Source organism: Dromiciops gliroides, chromosome 3 (assembly GCF_019393635.1).
Source record: "Dromiciops gliroides isolate mDroGli1 chromosome 3, mDroGli1.pri, whole genome shotgun sequence".
Taxonomy (NCBI): domain Eukaryota; kingdom Metazoa; phylum Chordata; class Mammalia; order Microbiotheria; family Microbiotheriidae; genus Dromiciops; species Dromiciops gliroides.
In genome coordinates this window covers 552,660,000-552,672,459 of record NC_057863.1, presented here as the reverse complement: position 1 = coordinate 552,672,459, position 12,460 = coordinate 552,660,000, and positions in this window count along the sequence as shown.

Genomic DNA, 12,460 nt, shown 5'->3' with positions numbered 1-12,460 from the left:
GGTGGGAGGGGATAAAAAGGGTTTTGCTTCAGAATCGTTTCCATATCTATTGGCCTTTAGGTATGTATAAATGATAGAGACACCCAGAAAATTCATCTTTTCTTTGATCTAATTCTTTTAAATGAGCTTACTGGTGAATTAGTGAATTACAAAAGTGTGATAGACATTTTAAAACTTAGTATTTTCACACCATTTTGATCAGGGCTGCTATCAAATGGTGGGGTTGCTTTGTGCATTAAGAATTCTCATACATTTGCCCAGGCCTCAAACTCCTGGGTTATCATGTAGTCCCAGGCTGACTGTCTAGAAGAATGGCATCCTTCTTTCAAAATGACTCCTAAGGTTGTTGAGACAGGCTGCTTGTCTCAATGGCATTTACATTCACCATCTGGGTAGTTTTCTTCTATGAAAAAAAAAGGGTTTAAAAAATGCTATTCTTGCCACATTTAGATTTGCACTAGAAAAAAATGTGCTGAATAATAGCTAAAATTTATATAGCACATTTTTGTGCAAGTACTTTACATTCTATCCTCAAAACAATGCTAGGAGGTAGGTATTATTATTATCCCCATTTTACAGATAAGGAAATTGAGGTAGATGACAGCTCAATGACTTGCCCTGGGTCATCATAATAATAGCTAACATTTGGGGAAGCTAGGTGGCTCAGTGGATAAAGCACTGGCCCTGGATTCAGGAGGACCCGAGTTCAAATCTGGTCTCAGACACTTGACACTTACTAGCTGTGTGACCTTGGGCAAGTCAAACCCCCATTGCCCACAAAAAAAAAAAATAGGTAACATTCATATGGTGTCTACTATGTGCAAAGCATTTGCTAAGGGCTTTACAAATATCATCTCATTTGATCTTCACAACAATCCTGGGAGGTAAATATTATTATTATCCCCATTTTACAGATGAGAAAACTGAAGCGAACAGCTTGTAAGTGAGTTGCCTAGGGTTCTATAGCTAGTGTTTGAGGTGGGATTTGAACTTGGGTCTTTCTGACTCCTCACCCAGTCTTCTATCTAGTGAGCTGCCTAGCTATATAGAAACGTGACTCCATTTTATCTATTTTATGGTCATCACAGTCATAGAATCAGTTCAACTCAGCCAGCATGTATTAAGCAACTACTCTGTTCAGTGATCACTGCTTTGTATACAAAACATCTAGAACATGGTACAATCTGTACCCTGGAGGAGCTTGCACAATCTATTGCTGTGGTTGTTGAGGGAGGGAGAGAGGTGGCTAAGATGTGTAATGAAACTATAATGCAGGGGGCAGCTAGATGGCGCAGTGGATAGAGCACCGGACCTGAATTCAGGAGGACCTGAGTTCAAATCTAGCCTCAGACACTTGACATTTACTAGCTGTGTGACCCTGGGCAAGTGACTTAACCCCCTGCCCCCCGCAAAAACAAACAAACAAACAAACAAAAAACTCATGCAAAGTAAAATGTGATTATGGAAAAGTAAAAATGGATCAAGAGGGAGGGCTCACTTTCAGGTGGCACAATCAGGAAAGCCTTCATCAAGGAGGACACAACTGAGCGGAGCCTTAAGAGAAAAGCAAGATTCCATCAGGATCATGGGTCCCAAGGCAAGAGTAGCAGAACCTTAGAGTAGCAGAGATGAGATCCAGCCTAGCACTCGCTGATGCCAACCCAGCCCTTTTTCGGCCGGGAAATGGTGTGTTACATGGAGGTCAGAGAGAGCAAGATGAGATTGAGGAACAACTAAGATCCCAGTTTGTCTCAATGTGTGAAGAGGAATACTGGGAAGAAATAGGCTGTGAAGGCTCATCAGAACCAGATTAAAGAGGGCCTCAAAACCACATATGGAGCTGTTATTTCATCCTAGAGGCAGGAAGGAACCACTGAAGATTTCTGAGCAGTGGAATAACAGGACCAGGCTGTGTCTTAGGAAGATTGTTTTGGCTGTTATGTGAAGGTCACATTGGAGAATGCTGCCAAAAAAAACCCCAAAAACAAAATACCATAATAACAAGGAAAGAAGGAAGGAAACAAACAATTATTAAGCACCTACTAAGTGCTGGGAACTGTGCTAAGCACTTGATAAAAATTATCTCACTTGATCCTCACAACAGCCAGTTAAAAGTAGGTGCTGTTGTTATCCCCATTTGGCAGATGAGGAAACTGAGAGAAGTAAATGAGCTTTCCAGGACTATACATCTAATAAAGAGCTGAGGCAGGATTCATTCCACTCTCTTTCTGACATCAAGTCTTATGCCCCCTTCCAGAATCCCCCACTGCCTCCACTACACTACCACTATCTTGTATAGCAATGCAGTGTGTGCGTGTGTACGTGCAAACTGTATTGTGGTATCCTTCATTTTATTGAGCTTTACAGAGGCATCCTTCATTTTATTGAGCTTTACAGAGACTGTTTTTTACACACTGAAGGTTTGTGGCAACTCTTCCTCAAGCAAGTCTGTTGGCACCATTTTCCCAACAGCGCCTGCTCATATTGTGTCTCTGTGTCACATTTTGGTAATATGTCCCAGTGTGTCAGACTTTTTCATTAATATTATATCTGTTACAGTGATCTGTGATTAGTGATCTTCAATGACTATTGTAATTGTTTTGAAGCATTATGAACCATACCCATATAAGATGGCGAACTTAATTCATAAATATTGTATGTTCTGACTGCTCCACCAAGCAGCATTCTCTCCCTCTCCTCAGGCCTCCCTCTTCTCTGAGACACAATAACATTGAAATTAGGCCAATTAATAACTCTACAATGGCCTCTAAGTGTTCAGGTGAAAGGAAGAGTCAATTGAAGTGGCAAATTTCATTGTTGTTTAAGAAATTGCCACAGCCCCCCCCCCAACCTTCAGCAACCACCACCCTGATCAGTCTCGACAGCCATCAACAAGACCCTCCACCAGCAAAAAAGATTATGACTTGCCAAAAGCTCGGGTGATGATTAGCAATCTTTACCAAAAAACCCCCTGCATTTTTAAAGTATATGCATTGGTTTTTTATTTTTATTTATTTTTAATTTTTAAAATTTTATTTATTTTATTTTGGGGGGGGTGGGCAATAGGGGTTAAGTGACTTGACCAGGGTCACACAGCTAGTAAGTGTGTCAAGTGTCAGAGGCCAGATTTGAACTCAGGTCCTCCTGAATCCAGGGCTGGTGCTCTATCCACTGCGCCACCTAGCTGCCCCAACTATAATATAGTGTAAACATAACTTTTATATACACTGAGAAACCAAAAAATTCATGACTTACTTTAGTGTAGTGGTCTATATCTGAACCTGTAATATCTCCAAAGTATGCTTGTCTGTACAATGTAATATGTAAGTAAAATATGTGTGTATATATGTTTATGTGTATATGTATGTATATGTGTTATATAAATGTGTCTATACACACACACACACACACATACACACACACATAAAATGTATTGTGTCTGGGGTATTCAGGAGTAGCACCTCTGGGGCGAGGGCTTCTTGAGCCCTTTTTGGGGCTGCTCATCCACCTTTGGATGAGCAAACCCAATTCTGACTTGTGTTTCCAAGAAGCTGTAGGATCCAAAGTGGCCACACCCAAGTTAACTGTCTGGGTAGAGCTGCTCAATGAGATTGAGGGTAACTGATAGGCTTCAAACTGTCAGTGAGTTAGTGGGATGTCTCCCTGAGCATTCGAATGTTTTCCCTGGTGCACTGAGCGGATGAGAACAATCTGTTCCAGTGGCCGTGAAGGCAGCTGAAGCAGGGGCTCTGGAGAGCTTAGAGCTTGGTCAGATATTGAAGACACCAAGGAGATCCGGGATCACCTCCCAGGCACAAGGAAGCACTGGAGGAGAACGGGAGGCCCAGTCTGTACGATAGTATTATGAAATATGCATGTTGGAAAGTGCTCAGGTAGATGTGCCCCTGGGGAAACCGAAGGCTGATGACACATCAGACAGCATGGACCTCCCATTCTACTGTCTCGCCTTTCTCCTCGAGGCAATCCCGAAATACTTTCATTTATGTACCTGTTAAGGAGGAGTCAGAGGAGCTGGGTTCAAATCAATTTTCTAATACTCCTTGCTGGACCTTGGGTAGATCACTCGACCTCTGTGGCCCTTGGCAGCCTAATCTGCACACAGAGGGTTGGACTAGATGCCCTCTTAGCTGCCTCCTACCTTTCCTTTATGATCCTGAGCCTCAAGAAGGATGCAGTCCCGGGGCAGCTAGGTGGTGCAGTGGATAAAGCACAGGCCCTGGATTCAGGAGGACCTGAGTTCAAGTCCGGCCTCAGACACTTGACATTTACTAGCTGTGTGACCCTGGGTAAGTCACTTAACCCTCATTGACGTGCAAAGAAGAAGAAGAAGGAGGAGGAGGAGGAGGAGGATTCAGTCCAAGAAAAGGCCTTCTGTAATAAACAAAAACAAAGAAAAAAAAACCAACCCTCCAGTCCCATATGGGTCAACATTTGACCCAGGCCTACAGCTAAGTGGGAAGAGTACTGGCTTAAGGAGTCTTGGAGAACTGAATTCTAATCTGCCCTCTACCCCTCCCTAGCTCTGTGAACTTGACAAAGCCATGCAGTTTAGCCAAGTATCAGTTTTCTCATCTATAAAATGATGATCACAATGTCCCCACTGTATAGTGTTATGCACAGCTTTGGACTAGGGGTCATAAGACTTGGGTTAATATCCCACATCACACACCATCTGAGTCACTGTGGTCCAATCCCTAACCTGCCCAGCCCTCAGAGTCCTGATCTGGTAAATGGCTACAGTGCCCACCTTCCCTAGGTTGTTAAGAAGAACAAATGAACGTATGCATATACTTTGCACCCCAAGTGCCATGTAAATGAGTTCTTATATTTCTCTTAACTGTGAGCTCCTTCTGGGTGTTTATTATGTCTCTGTTTTAGTCCCTGCTTCCTCAGAGCCTACCATCATGCTTGGTGTCGCTTGCTGAATTGAACAGAACAAGAAAATGTACTGAAAAGTGCTTTGGAACCATGGGCATGAGCTAGGATAGACTATTTTTTCTGCATCTTCTAAGTGGAGCATCTAAATCTATTCACTGGGTGTATCCTCTGAGCCAGCAGAGTCAAACTCAAATAGAAATAAATGGGGGCCAATCATCCATTCAGAGGCATCCCCATGGGCCCCAAATTGACTTAGTCTTCAAGTGTAATATTATCTGTGCTTAACTGTGTTTTTTATTTATCTTGTTAAATATTTCCCAGTTACATTTTAATCTGGCTCTGGCACCACTCCCAAGTGTTGTGGGCTACACATAGCCTGAGAGCTGCCTGTCAGATACTTCATTCTAGACCACCTTTGGCCAGTGTTATTATTAACTAGGTGGTGCAATGGGTAGACTTCAAGGCCTGGAGTCAGGAATATCTAAGTTCGTATCCTACCTCAGATACTTACTCATTGTGTGACTCTGGTTTTGTTTTATTATTTTTTTGCAGGGCAGTGAGGATTAAGTGACTTGCCCAAGGTCACACAGCTAGTAAGTGTCAAGTGTCTGAGGCCGGATTTGAACTCAGGTCCTTCTGAATCCAGGGCCTGTGCTTTATCCACTGCACACAGTGGATATGTCCCTTAACTTCTACCTGCCTCGGTTTCCTTAACTGTAAAGTGAGGACATTAACAGCATCAGCTTCCCAGGGGTTTTGAGCCAATCAAATGAGATGATATTTTTAAAGTGCTTAGCAACAATGCCTGACACATAGTAGGTGCTTAATAAACAAATGCTTTTCTCTTTCCCCTTCATCTGAAAATGGATTTTCTCCCTGAGCTCCATAAGCACCATCAGGTTTGCTTGCCATCTTTTCAGATACAGCCTTTCTGTTCTTTGAATGGGAAGATAGCATCACATCTCTCTCATTTTCATTATGCTGAGTTGCATGTATGACAGTTGTCCACCACACGGCGATTTTATTTTGTCCAGTATCTTTCAATGCAGGCTTCATCCAAAGCATTCAAGCTAAATCACAAATACCGTGAAGCCAGAGAGAAATTAAAGGAACCAGACAAAGGAGAAAAGGGACACAGACAGAGAACCTATCATCAGATTCTAAAGAACAGCACATCTCTTTGTCCATCCCTAATTGTTTGGTTTGCCATCAACAAAGTAACACGGAGAGTTGACTGGGAGTTTCTGAATGGCTGAAACAATGGCCTTGATTTGACAAGGATGATGGCATCACATGGTATTTTGTCGTTGCTATTTAGGGTTTTGGTGCACATGCCAAGCTGCATGTATAAGCACTGAATGTGGCAACTAAAGGCAAACCGACACCTCCTTGATGTTTGACATGCATTAAGTGCCTCCTAAGAACAAGGAGAGCCTTGTTTTACTGGGAGGGATGTGGAAATGAGTAAGTCAAACATCTCCACTCTGCTTTTGCACACAGTAAGTGCCTATTAAAAGTTTATTAGGGCGGGGGGGGGGGGGCAGCTAGGTGGCACAGTGGATAAAGCACCGGCCCTGGATTCAGGAGGACCTGAGTTCAAATCCGGCTTCAGACACTTGACACTTACTAGCTGTGTGACCCTGGGCAAGTCACTTAACCCCCATTGTCCCGCCAAAAAAAAAAAATTGTTTATTGCGGGGCAGCTAGGTGGCGCAGTGGATGGAGCACTGGCCCTAGAGTCAGGAGGACCTGAGTTCAAATTTGACCTCAGACACTTGACATTTACTAGCTGTGTGACCTTGGGCAAGTCACTTAACCCCAATTGCTTCACCAAAAAAAAAAGTTTATTGAATTAATGTGAGGAAAAGTGAAAGAATTCAAAGTCTAATGCGGGGGTTGGGGGGGGCGGGCAGGGCATATCAGATCATAGGCTTTGGTGTTGGAAGAAATCTCAGAGACTGTTCTGATACCCTCATTTTATAGATGAGAAAGGTAAGTAGGGAATGGAAGTGACTTGGCTAAGGACACATGGATAGTAAGTGGCAGAGTCAAATTTTAACTGAGGTCTTCTGATCGCAAATCTTGTGTTCTTTTCATCATACATCATATAAGATATTTATACTCATGAGCACTGGACCAAGAAGTAAGAGATGTGGGTTCTCATTCCACCACCATCACTAATTAGCTATGTGACCTCAAGCAAGTCATTTAACTTCTCTGGACCTCAGTTTTCTCTTCTGTACAATGAGACAGTTGGGGTGCATGATCCTTAAGGTCATTGTGAGCTTTAACACCCTGTGAGCACATGATCATCAGAAGCAGCTGGTGAAAAGAGAAGTGGATTTTTAATCTGAGGACCCGAGTCTGAATCCTGACTCTGATACTAAATGTATGACTCTCTCCCAGCCTCAGTTTCTTCATCTGTAAAAATGAAGGAGCTGAATGAGATGATTCCTAAGGTTCCTTTTAGCTTTATATTCTGCGATGATATGGCAAAATGGGATATAATGCTGGGGGAATTCAGAAGAAATTATTTCTCTTGTGTATCGGGGAAGGCCTCATGGAAGAAGTGGCATTTTAGTTGGGTTTGGGTGAGTCTGTCTTATATCAGAGTTACTCCTATACATGCCAATCCTTCCCCTCTCTTTCTACCCCCAGATTGCAAGTCCTTGGGAGCTGGTACTAAATTAGGAGCTGTTAACTTGTTTTTGTTGTGCTTGGTGGTAGTGGTGTTATTGTTGTTAATATATTGATAACTGTTTCAATATAAGTGGTTTCCTTTGTGACCCTATGGATTTTAAAAACTTTTTTCTGAGAAGGGATCCAGAGACTTCACCAGCCGGCCAGAGAGGCCTATGACACAAAGAGAATTAAGAACCATTCTACTCAGGGTGGGTTTGGGGTTTTTTTTGGTGGTTGTGGTAGGGAGTGTTGGGGTCTTTAAATCAGTGAGGAAAAAGTGGCATACTGGACAGAAAACTGACCTCAGAGCTGAGGAAACCTGAATTCAAATTCTGCCCCTGACACATAATAGCTGTTTGACTCTGGGCAAGTCACTTAACTTCTCAGCAGGCGGGCCTAGGCAACTCTCTAAGACTTTAAGTTGGAGAGAAGGTGCCACTCAATATTGGCAGAGACAGTTCTCTATACCAGTGAATTCACAGGTCTAATCCCTGCTTCTATCCCTTTATCTTAGCAGTATCTACCATAGTGCTTTGCATATAGTAGATACATAAGGACCAAACTGAATGCCACATCAGGCAATCAGGAGCAAAGAATTAGATTTTTTCCCCCAGATTTAGTTCCACTAACCTCGAATATTTTGACCAATACTTAATTCTCATGAATTCAACTTTATTTAATAAATAGTTATTAAGGAACAACTTTGTGCAAGCACGATAGGGTAAGGGGAGATATTCAAAATTCAGATTATACACTCTCTGAAAATTATATTTGTGCAGGATATCTTTCCTAGCTGACCTTTTCCAATTCTTTCCCTGTTGTTTCCAGGATTTAATTGGATTTCCACTGCCCACACCTTGTTTTATTCACATAAGATCATAATGTAATAAAATGTTGGATCTGGACAGGATAATCTAACCTCTCATTTTTGGGGGAGAGAGAAACTGAGGGAGAGGTTCAAGGAGAAGAGGTGAAATACCCAAAGTCACATGGACAGTCAAGAATAGATTCAGAATTTGAATGAGTCTCCTTATGACAACTTAAGACATAGACTAAGCACTCAAAGAGATAACAATCTAGTAAAACTCTGTCTCTCCTCTGTTTCTATCTCTGTCTCTCTCTCTGTCCCTCCCTCTCACCCTGCCTCTTTGTCTCTATCTCTCCCTGTTTCTCTCTGTCCATCTCTCTCTCCCTATCTCTTTCTTTCCCTCTCTCCTTCTCTCTGTCTCTCTCTGTCTCTCTGTCTCTCTGTCTCTCTCTCTCTCACACACACACACACACACACTGAAAGATAACTAAAATAAACTGTAAGTATATAAGTGCATTAAAGAGAAATAAAACATAGTGCTATGCATTCCTGGGAGGAAAAGCTCATCACCACATTACCAGCTAAGCAGGGGTGGATAGTAGAGCTGGGCTTTTAAAATGGGTAAGAATTCAACAGGTGATGTTAGAGAGGGAGAACATTTTAGGCACAGAAAATAGGCAAAGGAAATAATAATAATAATAATAATAATATTTCAGCCAAAAAAAAGAGTATAGGGAAGGAAGTAGTATGAGATTAGGTTAAAAAGGTAGGGTGGTCCCAGATTGTGAAGGGCATAGGATGCCAGGCAAGGACTCTGCACTTCATTGAACAGACATTCGAGTTGTGCTAAAGGTTTTTGAGCAGAAGAGTGACACAAAGATTGCAAAGATTTAGCTTTTAAAATGGCTGCATCAAGCTAGGTGGCACAGTGGATAGAACACCGGCCCTAGAGTCAGGAGTACCTGAGTTCAAATCTGGCCTCAGACACTTAACACTTACTAGCTGTGTGACCCTGGGCAAGTCACTTAACCCCAACTGCCTCACTTAAAAAAAAAAAAAAAAGAATGGCTGCATCAATATCACCATGATGTAGTCAAAGTGCTGTACTTGGAGTCAGGTTGCCTGGGTCTTGAGGCCAGTCTTGCTGTTGAATTGCTGTGTGACCTTAAGCAAATAAATGCACTTCTCTGGGTTCCTCTTTCCTCATCTTTGTATTAAAGAAGTGGGAAGCTGGAGAAATTGAAAGAGATATGCTCTAGTTCTAAATCTTATGGCTAGATACAGAATCTCCAAGGTCCCTTGCAGCTCTGACATTTTATGATTCTGCTGTGGATTACATAAACTCTGTGAAAACTTCACTTGAGTCTCATGATCATCATCTGCAAAATGGAGATAACAATTGTCCTTTCTACATAACAAAGTACAAAGAATTATTTTGAGAATTAAATGAGGTTCTGGCTATGATACATTTTGTAAAATATTGTGAGAATATGAGTTCATAATATTACTACATTTCTTTAAAATAATATTTGAGCTTGGATAGTGACACATGTCTATAATCCCCACTAGTGAAGAGCCTGAAACTGGTGGATTGTCTGAACATGGGTGTTCTGAGTTATATGCAGAGGTTGGCAGGGCAAAGTGCTAAGTCCAGCACCATTGTAATGAGCCCTTGTAGCTGAGTTCCAGAAAATGACTTAATTTCTCTATATGTCAACTTATTCTTCTGTAAGAAGAGAGAATTGAAATATATCCTATATTTCTTGTACATACCCCTTCTCTCCACTCACTCAAGGACCACTTTTATTTCAGGCCCTTTCACCTAGATAATCCCAGAAACCTTGTGACCTGTAACTTGGTATCCCTGCCCCAAGTCTTTCACCACTTCTGTCCATTTTTCACAGTGCAACCAAAGGAATTTCTTCAAACACAGATCTGTTCCTGTTACTTCCCTGGTCAACCAGCCCCAGCGGCTCCCTCTCTCTTCTAGGATATGATAGAAACTCCACTATTTAGCTGTTAAAACCCTTTACCACATTCTCCAACTTAGCTTTCCAGCTTCATTGGACACCACTCTCCCTCCTGCACTTCCACTCTATGATCCAGTCAAACTGGTCTTTTCTCTGTTCCTCATGCATAACCCTCCATCTCCCACCTCTGAGCTTTTGTATTGGCCATCTTATAGCTATCCCTGAAAAGCTCTCGATCCCTCTTTACCTCTGCCTCCCAGGGTCCCCTCTCTTTCATTAAGACACATTCCAAACACTATCTTCTGCATTAAGCTTTTCCTGATCCCAACTGTTTATGTTTTCCTTCCCCAACTACTTTGCATGTAACTAGCTTCTATTTGAATTTATTCACTTTCTGTTCATTCTGTTTATATTTATATCTTTACTTATTGTCTCCCCCATTCAAATGTAAGCACCTTTCAGTTAAATTGTTTCATTCCTTGTACTTGTCTCCCCAGTGCTTAGCCAGTGTCTGGCACATAGTAGGTATTTTTTAAATGCTTGTTGAGTGATTGATTGATATTATCTCAAAAGTCCCTTCCAGCATTAAATCAAATGATCTTGTGATCCTGTAAAGGTTGAGGGGAGGCAGGGAGGGACAAGGAAACCAGTAGCTGTGGAAGACCAGTCAATTACCGAAAATGATGGAAAAAGAAATTGAAAATATTTGAAAGGAAACAGGACTAAGGAGAAGATGAATCGTTTTCTCAGAGCTCCAAATAGTATTAAGCAGGTGCAAGAGGTACTCCAGAATAACTTTTAAAAAACATACCTTTGCAATCATTCCTCAAGGGGGAAGAACATGATTCAATAAGTGTCATCCCGGCCACAGTTCCTGTTTAAGAAGGTGGGGGTGGGGCCACTGACAAAACCGAGAACATTTCTGTGGCTGAATTTTACCAGTGAGACACCTTTGGCCGAAGCAGATTTGGGGCTTGATGAATGGCATATTCGTGGTTCCTGCTCTCTCTGTTTTCTAGGGGCAAGTATCAGTGGAGAGATACAACCTGACACCAGATCTGACAAGTTCTAATCTGACCAGCAGCTCCATTGCTTGTCCCCAGAAGCATAAGGCCTAACAAGTTTATGTCTTGGTATAGCCAATTGCCTTCCTGGTGGATGGATCAAATATGCCTCAAATGCTGCCTTTAGACTAGGGAAATAGAAGGCAATGGTATTGGGACCCAGAGACTTGACTTCATATGCTGGCTCTGCTGACACTTAATAACTGAGTTAAATACATTTAATACAAATTAGGAACTGCCAAGTGTCTAAGGAGAATGATTTGATGGGCAAGACATGTAACCTTCCCTCCTTCCTTCCTTCTCTCCTTCCCTCCCTACTTCCTTCCCTCTCTTCCTTCCTTCCTCCTTTCCTTCTTTTCTTCTTTCTCTTCTTTCCCTCTCTTCTTTCCTTTCTTCCCTCCCTCCCTTCCTTCTTTCCCTTCCTTCCTTCTCTTCCTTCCTTTCCTTCTCCCTCCCTCCTTCCTTCCCTCTCTTCTCTCTTCCTCCCTCCCTCCTTTTCTCCCTCTCTTCCTTCCTCCCACCCTTCCCTCCCTCCTTCCTCCCCTCTCTTCCTTCCTTCCTTCTCTTCCTTCCTTCCCTTTCTTCCCTCCCTCCTTCCTTCCTTCCCTTCCTTCCTTCCTTCCTTTCTCCCCCCTCCTCTCTTCTTCTTCCTTGCGCTCTCACTCTGGCTCTTTTTCCTCCTGTTTTTTCCCCTTTTGGATCCAATGTGTGATATCATTTGTGTAAAGAGCTCCTGTTAAGGAACTTCTTCTGCCTATGCAAATTATTACCTTCTCTGCGGTTACAATCTTAGTGAATGACCTGGGGAAATGAGACATTAAGTGCATTGCCTGGGGTAACACAGGTATGACTTGAACTCAGGTCTTCCTCACACCAAGAACAACTCTTAAGTAATGGGGGTGGAAGGAGTGGAGCTGGGAGGGGGATGAGACATAGACCTAGACATGTATTATGTACATTAAAATCTGATGGTTTTACATGGGGAGGATAGAGAGCTATGAGACAAATGGAGGATGTGTAAGAAAATCAGTGTAGGT